Genomic DNA, 5,836 nt, shown 5'->3' on the forward strand with positions numbered 1-5,836 from the left:
TGCCTACAGCAGCTGGTCTTTCTAGGTGATCTCCCATCCAAGTACTAACCAGGCCCGACCATGCTTAGCTTCTGAGATCAGATGGGATCCAGCTTGTTCAGGGTGGCATGGTCGTAGATGACGCCAGGCTTTTTATCATGGGTTTTAGTTCTCTATCTGCCTGTGCAAGCTAGTCACAGCCAGAGCAAAGAAGCAATGTGCAGTCATATTAAAGGCAATGCCAAAATAAGAAAAAGGACGTTTCTATAAAAAATAAATAGAATAAAATAAAGGTAAAAGAGAATGAAATGAAAATAATTGGTTGTAAGAAAAAAAAGTCTCAGAGATTCCAAAGATTGAAGATAGAAAATCCAAAGACTGGGGAGATTAATTTCACCACTATGAAAAGATGATACACAGGAAAAAAAGGAAAAACAACTATAACACCAATTAAAAAATAAATGGCTGTTCCAGAAAATATAATAAAATCGAAAATGCTGACAAGATAAAAAGGATATGGTAACCAAAACTTCACTTATATATTTTAAGAAAGTTCATTGCCAGAATGCATGTGTTATTAAAAGTTATGACAGTGACCCAAAGCAAATTTAAAAAAAAAAAAAAACAGAAGCACTTCCTTTTTTTGTTGTTTATTAGAAGTTATAGAATTCGGGGGGATTTCCTACAAAAATAAAGCTTGAGAGTCCAAAAAGAAAAATGACTTACTCTATGACTTTTTCATTATTATTGGTTGAGAGTCATTCTTAACTAAGTGCTAGATTATCTGACCATTTTTAGCTTAATTTATAAAACTTATCTACATATTAATATTACATCATATTATGAAAATAAATATGTTGGGATGTTTCAAAAGGTGTTTGTGCAGGTGTGTTTATGTATATATGTATGGTGAGGGGTATGAGTATGTATGTGTGACTGCTTATATGTGTATGATGTGTTTATGTGTCTTTATGAAATGAGTGTATTTATGTGTATGGTTGTACATGATTTGTGTGGTTTTGCATACGAGTGTATATTTATGTCTATTATATGTGTATGAATGTTTATGAATGTGTGAGAGTATATGTGACTGTGTGTGTTTCTGTGTTGTGTGCGATTGTGAATGTGTGCAAGTCATGCAAGTATATGTGTTCGTGTGACTGTGAGTGGATGTGTGAGCGTGTATGTGGCAATCTGTGAAAGTATGTGTGAGTGTGAGTGTATACGGGAGTGTGAGGGATGTGTGCATGTGGTCACAAAGGAACATATGCAGAAGCTGTTGCTAACAGCAAAATACTTCCAATAAACCAGAGGGGTAAGGCATTCCTATGGCCTGGCCTAGCCGAAGACAAAGAGTAGAAATACCAAAGGGGTAATTAGCATAGCAACTTTCTTCTTATGAGATCTTAGACCAGAATCACATTCAGTGCCAAAGTAATTGCCTAAATGGTCCCCTAGAGGCTGAAGCCTGCTTTCCTGTCTCTCTGTTCTCCGTTCTCTCTTCTCTTTATCCTCGTTAGCCAAAGAAGGCATAAGGAGTTCTAATAATATCCCTTTTTAGCTCCTGACCAGGTCTTCTCATTTCTAGGCACCCCGCTGCCTCTGCCAGGAATGGTGACACACTCTACCTGTTCATGAGGCCCGTGACTTCTTCCAATTCCTGATTAAAAATACTTTCTTCAAGAAACCTTTCCTACCCATGCTCCCCCTACACTGATAATCTCCCTCAGCTCTTAAAAATAGCATTTATCATTTTGAATTACATATTCCAGCTATTTGCTATCTATACATCTACCAGCTCTAAAAGTCTACAATTCAGTGCTGTTACCTTCTCATTTAGAGTATAAGTTTGTCAAAAGAAGGAAGCCTATCTTCTTTTTCTTTTAAATTTCTCACAAAGTACTAAAATGCCATGCTCAAAATTGTTGCTCAAAAGATCTTTGATTAAATGGAAGTTATGTGAATGTTTTTGTACTATTCTTGCAATTTTTTTCTGCATGTTTAAAATTTTTAATAACAAATTGGGGAAAATAGACTTAAAAGAAAACTAAAGTAAGGGAACTAAAATTTTTACCCTCTGCTATGTACCAGATGCCCACTTAATCCTTCCAGAAAGTGCGATTCTTTTAGATGTGAGCTTTGATCTCCACTTTACAGATGAGAAATCTGAATCTCAAAATCATGTCCAAGATCTCCCAGCTGGAAAGTGGAAAATTCTGAATATAATTCTAGTGCTTTTGAATTTAAAAACTTAGGCCCTTTCCACTAGGCCATGCAGCCTAAGTGAAATTTCTTACTGGTATACAGCTGGTGATTAATAGATGCTAATTGAATTGTATTTGGATGAATCAAATTATCTGTACAAAGAGATGAAATCACATAGCTGTCTACACAGAATGATTATAATAATTATAATAGTTAACTTTTACTGAGAACTTACTATGTGCCTGGCACTCTGCCAAATAAGTATTTTATATGCATCTCAATTGTCACAACATTCTTTTGACATAGCTAAAATCATGACTCTAATTTTAAAGATGAGCAAAGAAAAGTTTAAGTAACTTATCTAAGGTCTTTTTTTCCATCTATGCTCTCTTTTGTTCATATTGGGTAAATTCTATCGATGTGTCCTTAAACTCACTGATTTTATTTTGTCTTCACTGCTCTACGATTGAGCTTTTCTAGTGAGGCTTTACTTTGGTTATTGAATTTTTCAGTTCTATAATTTCTACTTGGTTTCTTTTTTGTAATTTTTATTTGTTTGCTGAGATATTCTAATTTTTCATTTGTTTCAAGAAAATCCATAATGCTCGTGAAGTGTTTTTATGAGGATGCTTTAAAGTTGTCATCAGATCATTTCAAAATCTGATTCCTCTTTGTGTTGGCATCTGTTGATTGTCTTTTCTCTTTCATGTTTTGATTTTTTCAGTTCTTGGTATGACAAGTGACTTTCTATTGTATGCTGAGCATTTTGGATATTCTACTATGAGATTCTGGATCCTGTGTAATTTTCTGTTTTTAGCAGTCTGTCCCCCTGGTGAGGTGTAGTGCAAGGGAGTGATGGGTGTGTATGTTCAACTTCCCTCTGGGCCCTGACAACACCACCTTGGCAAGAGTAGGGCGCTGACTCACTTTGCTTTGTTGCAGAAAGAGAAATTTCCATTCAGCTCCCTCTTCTGCCCTATTGACACTTTCCAGGTAAAAGTCAGACACCAAATCCCATTCCACTGGGTCCTACTGACACTAGCCTGGCAGGAGAATTACACTGTCCGGTTCCCTGGGGCAAGACATACATCAGCTGCCCACTTCGTCCTGCCAACATCATGTGGCAGAATAGAAACACTGCCTGCATCTGCCACATTCAAGACAGATTAGCTTCCCACTTAGCTCTGCTGATACAATCCTGTGGGATTCTGGGAGCACACTGCCTGCTTCCATCCATCAATGAATTAGAGGATAGAGGAGGCATTTTCCCACTGGTATTTGGCATTTGGTTAGAGTAGGGTAAGTGTTTTCAAAATGCTTTCTGGTCCTTTGACTAAGAAAGGCAGGCTTTTCTTGGAGCTTTTTGTGTCTGTGTTTGTTGGTGGTTCTGGTATGGAGGCTTCTGCAGTGCCTACACAAAATACACAGAAGTCCGTAAGCTAACCTAGGAACTCATCACCGTGTAATTCCTCAAGTCCCAAGGTCCCATGCAGCCCATTCTTCTCTTACCTTTTAGAGATAGTCTATGTTTGTTTATTGTATGACATCCAGGGATTTTTAGTTGCAAAGTGGGGAGCTGGGAAAAATGGGGCTACTCCATCTTGGTGGAGCCAGAATTATCCAAGGTCTTATAAACTCATGGATAGTAAGGCTGGAATTTGAACCTAGGATGGCTAATCATAGAAACTACTATTTCGATCGTCAAGCTTGCACTAGTCATAATAAAGATTTTATGTATATTCATTTTCTAGGTCTGCCATAACACCATACCATAGATTGGGTAGCTTAAATAACAGAAATTTATTTGCTCACAATTCTGGAGCCTGAAAGTCTCAGATCAAAGTTGGCTGGGTAGGTTTCTTCTGAGGCTTCCCTTCCTGGCTTATGGATGTCCACCTTCTCACTATTTCTTCACATGGTCTCCTCTCTGTCTGTGTCTGTGTTCCAATTTCCTCTTTTTGTAAGGCTAGCTATACTGGATTAGGAACATCAACAAGAACCTCATTTTAACTTAATTATCTCTTTAATTTAATCTATCTCCAAATACAGTCATACTGAAGGTGTTACCTAACACTATTACAGTAATCATTTTGCAATATATAAATGTATTAAATCAACACGTTATACACTCTAAACTTACACAATGTTATCTGTCAATTATATCTCAAACATAGCTGGTAAAAAATCAGTCACATGATACTGGGGGTTAGGACTTTAACATGAATTTGGGGGGAATACAACTCAGCCCATAACAATATGTCATATAATAATATAGTGTATAAAATAGTATATTATATAAAGTAAGATATTACAAATGCATAATATATATGAGAAAATAGTCTAATGTACAGTTACTTATTTCTATTATGTATAATGTACAGTTGGCATCAAGGCGAATTCACCAATTTGCACATTTACTATAATTAACACCAACTTCTCTGGCCCTTCTGTTTAGTGTTAGGTCAGCACAGATTGTAGCCTTCTCTCTCTTCTTCCTTTCCAGAAACAGCCCACCTTCCAGGGCACATTCAAATCTTTCCTTCCCATACAAGCCGTATCTGACTTCACCAGCACATAATATTCCTTAATGAATTCCTATGAAGTGCATGAGATATTTCCTTATTTCTCTCTTTACAGATAGTAAACTTTCATATGGCTGAAAATATTTTTTTCTCCCTCCTCATCCACTTATGGTTTGAATTATGTTGAAACCAGTGGACATGGTAACATCAGTTTGTTCTTTCTTCCTAGGAATGGTCTCTCTCACTTTGTCCTAGGCTAATGCTTGAGCCCCGCTATTGATAGCATGACATCTCACCACTGATCGTATTCAATGGAGCAGGGGTGACTCGAATCCAAACTAGACCAATAAGCTCCTTCCCCAGGATTTTTAGACTCAGTGCCCAGAGTTTTCAGACAGTAAAAAGAAAAGTTGGAATGCTGATATTGATATCTGCCGTGTTTCGTGCTATGGGTTAAAGAGAGGCAGAGAAGGCTAATGTTCCAATAAAGAGAAGAAGGGTCATCGAACAGAAACAAGCAGAAACCAGGACCGGCGGGGAAGTTCTGGTTATGGCTGCATCCCTGCTTCCAGTTCATTTGTGAGTCTCGACTGAATTCCTGTCCTTGAGTTAGCAAAACCCCTCAGTATTTAATAAATTCCCCTTTGTGTTTCAGCTACTTTAAACGGAGTTTCTATTACTTTCATTCAAATAATCAATCTTCTTTATGACTTATTCTCTACGAGGTTGACCACCACACCTGCCCATCACGATCCACCTTCCTGAGCCCTCAGCCTTCAGCCAGGAAGGAATGCTCTAAAGGTGATGACCACTATTAACTAGTTCAGTCAGGTTTACTGAGAGCCCTGTGATGCCGAATGCTAGGATTATCAGACCCCCAATACCTACGAGAGGACAGAAACGCTGGACCACTATTGTTCTCCACCTTGTCAAACAGACGTTGATATTCAACCATTGGCACAACTCACCTTAACTCTGACCTTCCCTAGAATCTCCCTTTGTTTTTTAAATGGACATTCCCAAAATCCCAGGCAGCACATTTCTTGGTCCTGGAATTAACATTTATTACTTAAAAGAAAGAACTGCAAGGTTGTGTGTATTTGAATGCATTCTCTCAGGTTGACAAAATG

At 37.7% G+C, this 5,836-nt stretch overlaps 1 pseudogene; it reads right to left on the reverse strand.

The window, feature by feature from the left end:
* On the reverse strand, positions 1-119 carry LOC120622585 (uncharacterized; annotated as a pseudogene).
* Positions 120-5,836: the final 5,717 nt, after the last annotated feature.

The sequence above is a fragment of the Pteropus medius genome, unplaced genomic scaffold, assembly GCF_902729225.1.
Source record: "Pteropus medius unplaced genomic scaffold, Ma_sr-lr_union100, whole genome shotgun sequence".
Lineage (NCBI taxonomy): Eukaryota > Metazoa > Chordata > Mammalia > Chiroptera > Pteropodidae > Pteropus > Pteropus medius.